Source organism: Frieseomelitta varia, unplaced genomic scaffold (assembly GCF_011392965.1).
Source record: "Frieseomelitta varia isolate USP_RPSP 00005682 unplaced genomic scaffold, Fvar_1.2 scaffold_404, whole genome shotgun sequence".
NCBI classification, from domain to species: domain Eukaryota; kingdom Metazoa; phylum Arthropoda; class Insecta; order Hymenoptera; family Apidae; genus Frieseomelitta; species Frieseomelitta varia.
The window spans coordinates 385,963-401,168 of record NW_025110151.1 but is presented as its reverse complement, the minus strand read 5'-3'; the positions used below and the strand labels follow the sequence as shown (position 1 = coordinate 401,168).

Below are 15,206 nucleotides of genomic sequence, written 5' to 3'. Positions count from 1 at the left end.
ATGAACAAAATGATTCCAAGGTTTTATACAAGAATACGTAGACATATAAATATAGTAAGAACAGTTTGCCTGCGTTAAATGTAGATTCATTTTTGATTTGATTCATGTAACTTCGTTGCATTTCCGACATTTTACAGGCCCGGGACGATCAGATAGGGTAATTAGTATCGGTATTAAAGCTGGATATCAATAAATTTACAGATTTTACGCTGCTCTATTTTAAATTAACTACGATGCACCCGTCGCCGTTCGTTCACCATAGAATATACATGGCGAAGATTAAATACACGCTATGTAAGTACACGTTGAAAACTTGTCACGTTCTCCTCCGTCCAAATACTTTCTTTTGCGTGAACTTAATGTGTACGCCGTTTAATTAGATGCATAGTCATAAACCTTATCGGATACGTTATCTAAATTATAACAATGTTCCGAGTATGATGCACAGAGATACACCTTCGAGATTAGTATTTCAACAAATTATCAGGAAAAATTAAATTTACTGTTTGATGGACAAATTTTATTTACTGTAATAAAGAAAGAAAAACTGGACTTATGTATAATAATTTTATATGATAAAAAAATCTTGAATCCTGTTATTGTACTTCATGGATTTGATTTTGTAGTACAAGTCAAGTTACAGAAATTAAAATAGGAATAAAATTGTGTTGAAATTCTTTTTATTTCTGAAAAGATAGAGCTCAAATTCAAATATATTTGATTTTGCACATTTGATTAATTTTTGACTGGATAATTGATACTTTTTTTCACCCAAAATTCTATTTTCGAAGAAATCAAATTTCTAATTTTGTTTATTTGTTAAATGCATGTTTGCTGGACTAATTCTTGATTAAAATTGTCCAAACTCTATTCATTGATAAACGACGTCTGAAATGAAAAAATTAGGTTTGCAATAATCTTCTGTAAATTACTTGCTTTCGTTTAAGCAAATTAAAAAAAAGTTCTTGTTACCTCAAGTGTACTTACAAATTAAGTGGTGACCAATTTTCTGGAAATTGTTTTAGTATACATGAATTGCAAATATTTCGTCAAAGATTTATATAAAATAGAAAAAAAGTTCTTTATTTAAAGTCACCATTTTCAAGATCAATTTGTGAAAATGAAACTCAAAATTTTGTTAGTCTTGATCTTTATCTTATTTTGAGTCGTGTAATTTTCCTGAATTCATGTGTATCATTTGGTACAGAGTGTAGATATATTATTTGACAAATTTAGAAAAAATGGTACAATTCTTTAATTACGAAATAATGTGAAGAGAAGATTTTTCTAATAAAAATATTTGAGTCATTTAAATCATTAAAACGCATTACTACATATACTCGTAAATGTTTCGAAATTTATAATAAAATCTTGTAAATAAATATGCATATTATATTTTCTTTTATACTGCAATACTTATACTACGATAGAAGTATAATAAAAAATAATAGCATCTTTTATTAAATGAAATAATTGAGTTATTCTGGTATTCAATTCACGAAACATTAAAGTTCAATGAACTTTAAAATATAAAAATAATTCATAAATGTTTAAATCATTCGTAATAAATATTTCTGATTCCAAAAACATGATAACCATGGATATCAGATTTGTAGTCTCGTTCTACGAGAATACAAATACAAATTACACTTTTACACGACAAAATATAGTGTCGAAATCAGTCGCAAAATCAATTTCTAGCCTGGCGACGAATTTAAACCGATGTAGTATCATAATCTCGTAGATTGATCTTAATAATTGTCGAGTTAACCAGTTGAAAGTATACTTGCACGACGCCGCGAGATGTAGTTTCTAGATCATTTTATTGTCCGCTCTTAGTCTTAAGTGGCATTCTATGATAAATGATTCTACTCAAATAGCGGTAGTAGATACATTAGCAGGCAAAAAAATATAATAACCCACTTAGAAAAAACGAAGAAATAAGATATCAAGGCTCTTGAAGAGTAATGTCAAGAATCTCGTTGAGCAGATAGCTTTCTCACAACTGAAAATTAGTCATTAATAGTTTTGCATAAACGTCACGCAAGAACAACTGGAATATTTCCATACCTAACTCCTGTTCCTCCCCCTCCCCCCCCCTGCCCCCCGTATCTAATACGGAGGTCAAAATTATTTTATTTTCGTTATTATTTACTACAGCTCGTTACTATTTAATCGGCGATTTGCGAATGTTCCGCAACGGATGTTTATTTTGCTTAGAAAGTGTCTGGCCGATGAAAAACAAAAGCAACAGTTGCTCGCATGCATGCAGACACGAGGAGCTAGAAATACTTATCATTTAGGGAGCGGTAATTTAAATGTCCGCGACGCAGTGATCGCTCGATCTCTGTTTGACATACGATTTTTCTGCGAAAATTTTACGCGTCGTCTTATCAAACGGTAGACGATGATTTACATAAAATTAAAATATACACGTGCCTCTGGCATATCGCCACGAATGCCCGGTTTTACAATTTGTACCGTTAAACGCACAACCAAAACTCTGCGCAAGCATCATTAATTGTACGTGACATTCGAGCGACCGCCTGACGCGCCTACTTAATTTTAATTTCAAATTTCCGGGCTAAAACGAAGGTAAACCTATCGTGTCATTTTCGACGACTGAAATATCAATTACTAATTCATTCCTAACGAATTACCACCAACAGTTGTTTGCGTGTTCAATCAACTATATAATTTATGTTTGCCTTTCTTCTTTTTAAAAAGAACAAATTTCACAGCACACAGATTGCTTGGTTGAAATAATTTCAAATACATTTTCTCCTTCGAATTAAAACATTCGAATGTTCCACTGTAATCGACAAAATATTTGCACGATTATACGATTAGGTATGAATTAGTATCAATTAACTCTTTTTCTCCAATGAAACAAGTGAAAATTAATTTGAATTAATTAATTGAACAAGAATAATCTGCGCGATTCCTATCGTTGGACAAAATGGTAGAAGAAATATACTAACGCTTTATTAGCGACGTGAATATCATGTTGTAAGATATATTTCTAGCGAAGAAGTATAAATTTCTATGTGAAATAGAAATTGACAGCTACAGTTAAGATTTCTCACTTTAACTGATAAAGAAACTATAAAAGAAACAGATGTACGTCTTTTATCGAGATATATATTATAAATATATTTATATATTATTATTATTTATATAATATATATATTATTATTATTTATATAATATATATTTATATATTATAAATTAATATTTTCGTATTTAATTTTTATCGAGATTAGTTCAAGTTGTAGTAAAAGTATTTGAACTAATTGATATAACACGGCTGTATGTATTTCTGCATGTTTCGAAAAAAAAAAAGAAAGACTGAATTAAAACTAGAATAGACCAGAATACATATGATATACAAAAATATATAAAACACATACATTACTTATCACATATTCAATAAATAACACTTTAATGTTATAATATAAAAATGCACGCGTTTAGCTCTTATTGTCAGTTATGCAGTTGCTAAAATATAATTTCATCTTGTAAAAAGAGATCGACATGCACACAAGACGGCATTGTCCTTTCCCAAGCGAAAACCTGTCACCATAAAAATTGTTTATGACCAACCCCCATAGAGGCGACAGCGTCATACTCTCTTGGGAATAAGTGAATCAACTGCCATAAAATAGCTGCGTGCAAGCATTTTAATCGTCCCGTAAGCCACTATCTGAAGGATCAAGCAGCGGCGTTTAGCGTGCATCAACTCGCATAACGCATATACAGCGCGTCGTACGTGCTAGAAGATCATCTCTCCTGTACTTTTCAAGAGACCGAAACGGTAAATGAAATGATCAGTGTGCACTGACCCACGGATATCGAGACATATGATCGAGACATCTGCACGTCTATAAATGACATCGAGCTGTTTCTTTGAAGACATGTCTCAAGATGTAACCCTGTATATTAACTAGCAGAAACGCGTGTACAAATAAAACTGCTAAAGTAATAAATCTCGAGCAACTGAGCAACTACTTCGAGAGGTTCTTTTTAGATTCTGACTTTAAGAGAGTCAATTAAAACAAGCTTCTCAAATTGACTCGATTTATTTCAAATATTTCCAATACTAACTCTTAACTGGCGTTATTGAGAACTATGCGAATTCTATTACTCTTCGAATTTTTCCTTTTCTCAGACTGCACATATTTTCATCAAAACGTAATTGTAATTTTATGATATTAGCATGTTTTTCGACTTGAACGCGACGTATTGAGATCCGAAAGAAAGCACGTTCGTCGTCGATAATTTTAAATTAATAATTTTATAAATTAATTAATTAATAATTTATTTAGTTATTAAGTAATTAATTAATAATTAATTTATTACTTAATTAATAATTAGTATTTTTATCCTTACGGTGAACGCAACTATTATGGCCAAATATTATGTTAAAATTGTTCCGTACGGTGAACGTAAATATTATGGCTAAATATTATGTTAAAACCAGTTCACCGTGATTACTCAAGGGAAGGGGACTTCTTGCCCCGGATTGTCTGAAGGAAAAACTATCGAATCGATTTGCACGTCGAGTACGAAATAGCATCTACCGATCTCTCGTCTGTTATTTCATCCTTTTTCTCTAATTTGATTCGAACATGTTCGATCGCTTGTCATTGACATCGCCGTTATCAGCAGATGATACTCGAAAAGAAACTAATGATGATCTGTCAACCATTTAACTGATTGTGAGAACGATGATATATGTATTTTTACGTTCTCACTTATTTTATTAATAACCGCGAACACTGTGTTATCACGATGAAAACTTTAAATCAGGATTAATGTCGTTTCTTGACAACTCAGTTACAAAACCTTTTTATAGCTTGTTCGATTTTTTTCGATGGGAAAATACTAATTCTTCACTGACTCGGTTTGAAGATTGAACAATGGATATAGTTTCATTATTGAGTCTTAGGTATTGTTACTAGCAGGAATGAAGTCTTGAAATGAATTGGTTTTTTTAATGATTCCATTGATGAAGTATAAAGTTGACAATTTCTCGTACAAGTCAAACAATATCTTCGTGAAGAAGCAGTCGCCTGATTATATTACTTAAGGCAAGCAAACTTCGTACAAGTAAATTACACCAAGAGATTGTCAGTTGATACTCTTATCAAATGATTGCCAGTATTCCATTCGTTTTACATTAGTGTTTTATGTTCTTCCATCACTCAAGGTAAATGCGAAATAGTTCCACCACTTTTTCAAAAAACGTGGTACAATTATTGTTTTTTCAGATATCCAATTATTTAGGACATATATAAATCATATTTTGCGATAAATTGTAATTTATTTTTATTTCCGATAGACGACATTGTTACTGCAATTGGTTTTCTTTTTATATTTTGGCCTATTTATATTTTATATTCTGTATTATATATCTTATATTTTATATAAATATTATATATTGTTATATATTATATATATTATATAATATATATTATTATAAATATTGTATAATATCTTATATTTTATATTTTAATCTGTCAATTATTTTTCTTCAATCTCAAATCCATTCAATGTTAAACGCCCAATCCGAAGTCACTGTATATAGTGCATTCACAGACTGGAGCGCGGAAAGTAATAAAAAGAGAATACAAAAGGAAGAAAAAGAGACGAATCATCGAGAGGAATATTAACGGCAGTTCATCGAATGCTTGATGACAGATAAGAAAGATAAATTATATCATTCCAGCTAGACGAGTTCACTTTCCACTCTTCTCGAGAAACGAAACGAAAGTTTGATCTATGATGTATCTATTCTCGAACAGCGCTAAATCCTTGCTAGATATTTAGTTCACTAGAGAATTTTTAATAAGGAAAGATCTCATTAATTTCCAGGATGATCCTTGCCACGGTCATTTGGAATTACTTTACTTCCTTGGAACAGTGGAAGCTCGTACACCAAACTAATTTGTGAGTATTCTCTTTCGTTTCCACGCTAACCGGCTGTCGACTCTCATTGAACCGGCAACGAGTCCCAACGCGACGCGCCGCGTCAGAGCGCCGTTAATCACACGTTGTGCAACATGGTAAATCAGTATCGCGTACAACGCGATCGCCGCCCCGCACGTTTTCTTTGCTCTGCTCTCCAATAAATGCCAGCGATCAAGAGTTGTGACACGATGTCCTACCGTTTCACGTGTACAAAGAGAGTCGAGTAACTGGTGGAAATAAGTTTGGAAGCTTCTAATGCTTCGTGGACTGAAAGCTTAGTAAACACCGTGGACGCAGCGTTGACTCATGGATGGAACAGTTTTAAATCGGTGAACAAACGGAGGAATTTTGGTGACCGAGAACGAAGATTTTTCTTTCGCACGACGACGTTTTATGGGAGTGTAAATTCACAGATTTCTTTATCTCGACAGGCTTCTTAGATATTAACATTTTTTTCTCCGTGTAATGATAAAAATACTAATGAGATTCAAAGGAGATCGCGTTCTGAAATCTAGTAATATTTAAGCGAATCTTTGAAGATTAAAATCTCTCCTGCAGGCTGTAAAATTTCTTCAAAAATGCTTTAACCTCTTTGATCTGTTTAAATACTGTTTTATTTCCAAACTAGTAAATTTCACAATCTTTAAAGAATTCTACTAAAATACTGCTTATATAATTTTACATTCTTTATAGACGCTTTTTAAACCTACAGATGTTCTAATCCAAACAGAATTCTTAAATACTAAGTAAATCACCAAAGTGCGTTCCATTTGTTATCATTTCATTTTTCTCTGTTTACATCAGCTCTTAATCCGGACGATTAAAAGCTTGGGACACATTTATAACCGATGACTTTCATCGCAAAAACTGGGTGCCGAGGAGCTACAACGTTGTACCGTTTATAAAAAGCATCACACATCGTAATTTAGTTGTTGAAGCTTATTATCACGTTGTTAAATCATGCATCACATTCCTCTGATACATATCTTTTTTTTCTGTTGGAAACTAGTTCGCCATTTCTTATGGAGATCAGAGAAGAGATGGCTGTATGTACATATTATGCAGCCACGTTTGATTTCGAATTGTAATCTCTCCCTTGTGAAAGATTCACGAGCGTTGAATGTAACAGCCAGAGAATCGAGAGCTGTGAGGACGGAGACAAGAAGGAAGAAATGATGACTCTTCAACGCATTTTATTACAAATTCCGTTCGTCAAATGGCAAAGATAACGAAATGAAACAAGTTCCTCAAGGCGCTGTAGATATCCAAAGGTATGTAAAGAAAATTGGTCTTCTTCCTTGTTTTGTTTGAAATTTTAGGATTCTTTTCCAAGTGGAGATTACATTTCGAATCGTAATTGACAGATTTATTTTTTCACTGTCTCTATTAATATTTATTTTTCTACTATATACATTTTTCTTTTTTTTAAGAAAGGAAACAATGAAGAGAAAATTTATCGGATATGCTATAACATAAATATATATAAATATGAATTACAACACATTTTGTTGTTCTATTTGATGAAGAATTGCCTAATCTACAAACGTAATTTTAGAATTTGAAATTTATTATTTATAATTTGTCAGTTCACTAAGATTATTAGCAGGCTACTATAACAACAAAACATCGTAATTAATAGTTGAATTTCTTTGTATTTCTCTTATTTCTGAAATTTGAGATAACTTGATAACAGTAGTAACAATAATGAACACAATTCGAAGGAGACGAAGCATCTTGCTAATTATATGGAATTATTTTATAAGTGTAACAAAAGATACATTCGAAGGATAAAAAAACAAATCGCGAAATGAAGACACACTGCATTAAAACAACTCTGTGACGAGGCAAACTTTCCTGGATAGTTGCTCGTAATTTTTTGTTTCGCGAACAAAACTGGCCACTTTTATCAATGAATTCGCCTCGAAGCACGGAGGAAAACTCGGGTTGTGTAGAAGGGACCACTCGCTAGTTGTGTCTATGATAATATTTGGTTAAACAATTTCACAAGTCTAGAGGAATCTTATAACTCTTTTTCATGCGTGATTTTTATACGATTTCAGAGAAAAATTGAAGATGAATACGAAAATAACGATCCCCTGGTATCCGCAATATTAATTATCTTTTAACAAGATAATCTTACCATCTGTCCGAAGGAACTCGAGTAATTCTATTGTATGCGTCACAAATCACTCGAACACTTTGCATATAACTAGGAATAATTGTCTTTAGATCGTTATCAGGACGGATCAGTTTGTTCGAAAAATGTTATATGAATGTTACTTTTTCGTGTAACACGTATGTCTCCGAGTCGTAAATTTTCTTGCTTGTTGAATAAAATTGGCGTATTTTTAGTAATAAAACTATGCAAATTAGAAATGACTGTAAATTATCTCAGTAAGCAAGCTGGGCATTTTCATTAATTTGCAATTTTATTTGCATACCCTTGTTTCAAAGGTATGCAACGAGTTTAGTATTTTCTTGAATAAAATAAAGAAGACAAAATTAATGTGAATTGTCGTCCGCAAAGTGAATTAATATAATTTTACAATGATCGGAAAGTATGTTTGACGAATTTCTGTCGAACAGCTAATCTATTAAATATTAAAATGAAATTAACATCGCGAATAAAAATTTTGTAGTATGTATTTTATATTTAACCATTCACTGTAACAACTTCGACTCACTTTTATTATTTGAAGAAAAAAACAAGAAAATTTCAATTATCTTTAGTTACAGTGTTTAGAACCGGATGTCGTTTCACTTTGGCGTAAGCCAAATTTACGAGCAGAAAGATATCATTCATTTTAGTCGCGATGAGATCATGGTGATTTTATTTCAATCAGGATCAGCTTTGGAAATGCGCATAAATGCTTATTAATAAACCATTCGACCAAACGATACTTTCATTACTCTCATCAACAAGAAAGGATTAATTGTTTGATAAGATCTTAGCCATCATTATTGCACGCTAATCGCTTTAACCGGTTTCGTTAATAGTCGTAAATTTATTGTCAATTTAAGCTGAATGATATCAGATACCATTCAATACGTTCCACATGATTATTTTATACCTTGAAAGTTTGTATAAATACCTGATAAATCCGCGGGAATTACTCAGCCTATTAAGTATGTAATTATGGTTATTTTGTAATTTTACGATGTATTTCTACAAGGTTTGTTCATCTAGGACGATTAAAATAATCAATTTTTCATAAAATTTCTCTAGATGTACGGCATTTTTTAGAGCTTTGAATGATTCTTCACAAGAGCTTGTGATTTTCACTGCATCATGCGTCCTTCTCTATTTCTCGTGATTTAATTGATGCAAAAGTCTTATTTAATCTGATACAAGTTTTATACTATAATTGTCGATAATTCGAGAATTAAGATGAAATAACTATTTTAGAAATCAAACGTTCAATAGATTTATTCACACTCTCGTGTGAATTCTACTCTACAGGATCGTAATTTTCATAGACTTTACATAAATAGTTCTATAGCACGTGATAATAATATTTCATTGCGAATACTGTTATTAAACGAGACATGCGTCAATAGTATCAAACGTTCCACTGAATACTTTTATTATAAATTTAATAATTAAAAACATTAAAAGTTTATTCTATTTCAACTATATATAACCAACCGTGAATTTCGATTACTGCAGTTTAATTGAGTATTTGAAAAAATAAAATTACTTGTCAAGAGTGGCGACTAAATGCAACACGTGGTCTCGATTATAGATATTAGAGGAGACGAAGAAAATCGAGAGATTCTAACTTTTGACACAGTTACTAGGCAATAAATTAAGAAACCAGTTATATCAATAACCAATTGTATCAATTTATATCAAAATGAAATCGAGACATCGGAGGGAGGGCTTGGAGAGTACGAGAAGTAAATTATCGACTTTCCATCGTGTGCCATGTAAAATCATCGCGTCCCATGGGTCAAAATGTCAAGGTGTTCGCAGAGTGAAAGGACAATCGTATTTATGCTCTTTTTTCGCCGTGGTTTACCACTACGGAATAATTAACAAATTATTTCCACGATAGCCAGCTGTTCTTCATTCGTGGTGAATTGATTCATTCAACGCCGCCTATCGGCTATTGTTCAATTAGGGCTACCTATCACTGATCTAATTACCTCAGAAATGCAAAATTTCAATATTTCTTTTTCTTTTTGTCTTCATTTCGATTGAAATGTTAGATTACATTATGTTTCAAAATATCAGATTGTTTCGATCAAAATATTGGAATAAATACATGTTTATTCTTTAAGAAGAATTATTTTTTAGAGTAGAAATCGCTAAATTCAAACTTTGTAAATATCATCATTTTATACAAGACAATCTAATCTTTTAATACTTGTTCTTTAATTACGATTAGTTGCTACACTGTTATCTAATGTCGCTCGTTAATTAACGCCAAGTTTCACAAAGTGCAGGGGAATGCATTCTTCAGCAATAACAAATACATTTTTAATCATAATTATTGTGATTTAAAGAATATTATAATATTATGGTTATCGATGCATCACAAAAATAGTCAGCTTTGAATAAAAACCGGAAATTAATTTAATTGAATTCTACAGATCTTACCGCGTAAGCAAAGTATCGAATGTAGCTCGTTCGTTTCAATTTAATACCGAGAGATTTAGATATTCAGATATTCAAAATATTCGCCAAGACTTCGAGGAAAATTGCGAGCTTGAATGTTGTTGCTTGTATATTACGTATGTGAAATAATCTCCGATGACATTAATGTATGCCGGAATACTCACTCAAAAGAGAAGATTATTAACAGGAAGACTGTGAAAATATCCTTCTTAACGAGATGTGAAATTTTAAAATTATGACCGCATATATTAAGATAATCCGTAGATTAGTATAACAGTAATAAAAAACGAAAACACTCGCGCGTACAATGTTTCTATCAAGTGTAGAAAGTAGTTACATCGACAGCTTTTTCTTCTCAAACACTGTTATATATCATTACGTATAAATACGTCGTGGAATTCTTTTCTTTTTTCTGGCATACTAACTACTTTCGTACTTATTCTTCATATTTTATTTCTTGAGATTTGAATTGGCGATTGGTAGACTGCGGACTTTTATTTATATTAACTTGAAGACGCAGAAATGCACAAAATGCATATGACGTGCAAAAATATATAAACTATTCAAAAACTCTATATAAAAATTAGCAGAAAAATCAATTTTCTGCTTGTGTTTAAATTATTTTAAGAGATGGCGCATGTTCTTTTTTAGACATTGTTTTTAACAAATAAATAAATATAAAAAATAATATTGGACACTGGAGTCTGGATTTTCACGGAGAAATTGAAAAGCCTCAAAATGCACAGAACTGCCATTTTTTTTGTTTTTAGTTATTCGTAAAAATTTGCAGAAATGTCCTCAGTCAAAGGTCATTTTTGTTTAACCTTACGCTATTCTACTAAGATGCACGAGACAAGACGTTCCACTCGGTGGTTAATTAAACGTAAAACGCGTTGGCCGCTTAATGTCCGCGATTCAAGGCATAATAGTGCCGCTTGACGAATGCGATGTTCCTAGAACATCGTAAAGATCGTTGTCCAACTTCTTAGAGCACACTCATGCGAGTTAATTGTTTCCAGCTATTAAGATCTCTGTTTCATTGAACGTTCGTTGTACCAGCCTCCGGCTGGAAGTCCCATGGGAAAGAGTACCAAAAAAAAAAAGTCACAAAATGAAAATGTCACACCTTGTAAATTGTGGCCGCGCTTTAATTAAACTACGTCGAACGAACTACGTCGTATCTCAAATGTAGATTATGGCTTCACAAATTTAGAGTGAAAGATCTCAAGGTGAAGATATCATGGAATTTCGTTTCTCCATGATGTGTATGCATATATAGAGATACCGAGATAAATGATTACGCTGGACTGCACGATAGGACATATTTAACATCTCAGAGAACGTTTTCCAAGCTACATCTTGTTTTTCATTTCTTTGCTCTGTGTCTGTTGCCTTTTTTACATGTATCACATTTTGTTTTTAAAACATTCTTCTTGCTTTTCGATCACCTTTTTCAGAATTGCTTTCAATATTTCATTTCTTTTGGAAACCTTGAGGAATATGTGTATGTAGCAAGTGTTGAAAAATGTTAGACATATTTTAACTATATCTTTTGATTGTTTATTCAGTGTTATTGTAGTACGTTAACCTCTTTGAACTTTTAATAAATAAACCAATTATTTTATTACTGATTATAGAATTGTTACAATACTCTTAAACACTCAGAGGATTAATCGTATAAAACTGGAAGAGTCGTTCCTAAAATCGATAAATGTTTCGAAAAATTCTTATCAGTAGCGAGACGCTTGAGAGGTTATTGGCAGAATCAACCTTTGAAATGAAGAAATAATCGTTTAGTTCTTTATAAATTCAGCAACGTGGTTTCCCCCGTTTTGTCGATTGCAAAATGACTTACTGTCCACGCAGCTGTGCATTAGATTTCGATTTAACTGTCGCCGTATTTCCATTCTGTCTGGTCAATTACTTCAAATACGTGAAACACGTTCCATCGTGTTTTGGCGTTGCCTGCCTGGAAATGGCACGGATCAGGAAGCGTGACATTGAACGATGCCCATAGCAGCACAGTGAAAACGATCGAATTTGGTGTAAAACGAAGCGTTTAATTATCTAAGGTTTGTCATCGTCGTAACAGAAGTCGTAACAGGGTGTTTAATATGGCGATCAGACGAACGACAAAGATAGTAATGAAAGGAAACGATTTCCATAAATAGCACTCATTATCGACCGGTTAAACGTGAAATCCGAAATCAGCGATGTCCAGAGAGTAACATTTGTTGCCGCGAGTGCGTGTTTCTACGTCGAGAGGAAAGGAAAAAAAAAAAAAAGAAACAGCAAGGGGGAAAAAGGAAAATCACGCGAAATGGTAACACGCATGATTTAACGCATTCTCGCAGCAGAGATGTAGTTTCTAAGGCACGTTCCCTAGTGTTTACCGATCAGCAATCGAATCGAAAACGATTACCAGAAAATTGTTGCCCCGCCGATAGGGAAATATTTTACAAAGATGTGAGATGGAGTGGATTATGTAATATGTAATCAGATTAAAGTTTCATTTACACATGTATGTATATGTTTATGTAGAGAAAAGAAAAAAAGAAAAGATCGAAATCTCCGTAATACTTCTTCATTACAGGAAGTTTGTAATTACCATGAGAAATTACTCAAGATTCTTTAGGTATCAAATTTGAAACAAATATAGCAATTTATAATAATCTGATGTGATGATTTAATTATCACTTATCATAATTGGCATTTGATAGCACGACATCGACGTTTACCCTTTAATTTCAATTTGATTTTACCATTAACATCGCGAAAAGTGAAATAAAATCGATAAGCCCTCCCGCTTAATGAAAATTAGTTTCAATCTATGCCTCGAATCGCCATTTATCTAGGTAATTATTTTAATACGTGTCTGTCACTAACGCGAGAGGAGCTACGATCATCGAATTTACAGCGTGCAAATAAATTGATTTCGTCTGTCGTAATACAATTGTTCAGACTGGTCTTGTTAACGTCAAAATGTTGTTTAATTAACGTTTGCTGCTGTCTCTGATTAATAAGCTGCACGATTCCGTAGAATTTCATACTTAGATACCGTTTTGTTAATTATTTTTCGATCATGACGGAGCTGCGTGCGCATACAAAAATAATAGAATCACGAGCTGGTTTATAATGGATGCGTATCTCTTGCAGCATTCCCTATTTCCTGGAATTTTAATTAGCAATCTGTCAGATCCTCTTTAAGTATGCGTTATCTATTGATAGACTACGGATATTTGACGTAAATGTAAATACGAAGCAAATAGGAAGCAAGTCTCTCTGTCATTTGCTTCAAATGCTGAACATTCGAAAAGGCAGATAAACATATTATTTTATACCTAATGATAACAATATATTGTCATTTGTTGTTTATTAACATATGCTAAGCAAAAATATTATTGAAAATCTATTGTGAAATACTACGTAAAATAATACTTGACATATTGAATTTAGGTGTATCGATTATTATGATTAATCACTATGATTAATGTACGTTGCATATTTCACGTAACAATAAATATTATATTCTTTTTAGTCCTCACATTTATTATTCATAGAGATCTGGTAATAGTCTGGTAATAATTCACTATGTTTAATACGTTCTGTTGTCTTGATTAATCCTGAACGACGATTAGACATAAGTTGGAAAATGAAATCTCTATCTTTCAGAAGTTCAAAAACAGTCTGAACTCGTTTAATTAACGAACGAAGGAAGATATGATAAAGCTCAAGTTGTTAATTAAACGAGAAAAAAGCTTTCGAACGATACTACGTGACGGACAGAAGAAATTAATTTCAATTTGCTTTCACTGTTCATTTTCACATAAAACGTTTCTACTTGTATCTTGTCATTTGTTACTATCGAACTAAGGTGCACTATGATTAATGACAAGCACGTTTCATTAATATCTTTAAATGCAAATTAACTCGCTTTATGATTGACTTGCTTCTACATTGTAAATAGTCGCGATTGCAATGACGTATCCAGAATGATAATTTCGCTGTTTGACGCACGGACAACAGGAAGCCATATTTTCCACGATCTGATTATGCATACATACACGTTTCTTTCTTCGTTTTTCTTTTTTTTTTTTTACATTTGAGACACACACACACACACACACGAGTGATTGATGTTTCTGCGGATAATGCGGCTACTCACTTAATATCAAATCTTGAAACAAAAACTTATGCTATAAAGCAAAGTTCGTTTGTCAGAGATTGTTTTTTTTTATTTTGCACGTTACGTTCGAAATAAACACAAACGTAATAAAGTTAGTACGAAGCGAAATCTTAATTATAATATTTATATATTTAAAAATTCATGACAATTTGGAAAAGGATGTTCATTCAGTTTGTTTAGTCTTAAATCTTACGTGGACTTGAGAAATGAATTTTAATCTAACAATTGGACCATGGAAACCTATTAAAATTGAGTTTTTCTACATTTTTTGTAAATGGATATTATTCAGTAATTTCAATTTTTCATCCACATTAGGGTCAAGCCTAAAATAAAACCATGATTTGATAGTTTTAACAATTGTACAATACCAAAAATTACTCTATTTTATTATTTCTATTATATAATTTCATTACTTGTTATTATTTCATCATT

At 32.2% G+C, this 15,206-nt stretch overlaps 1 protein-coding gene and 1 long non-coding RNA gene across 6 annotated transcripts in view; one reads left to right on the top strand and one right to left on the bottom strand.

Moving 5' to 3' along the window:
- Positions 1-15,206, bottom strand: part of LOC122531515 (zinc finger protein 239-like) — a 42,136-nt gene that overhangs the window by 16,441 nt on the left and 10,489 nt on the right. The gene's annotated exons all lie outside the window — the stretch shown is intronic.
- Positions 6,928-8,397, top strand: LOC122531519. Its single transcript, XR_006307296.1, has 2 exons — positions 6,928-7,241; positions 7,649-8,397. It is a non-coding gene; the product is annotated as an uncharacterized LOC122531519 (long non-coding RNA).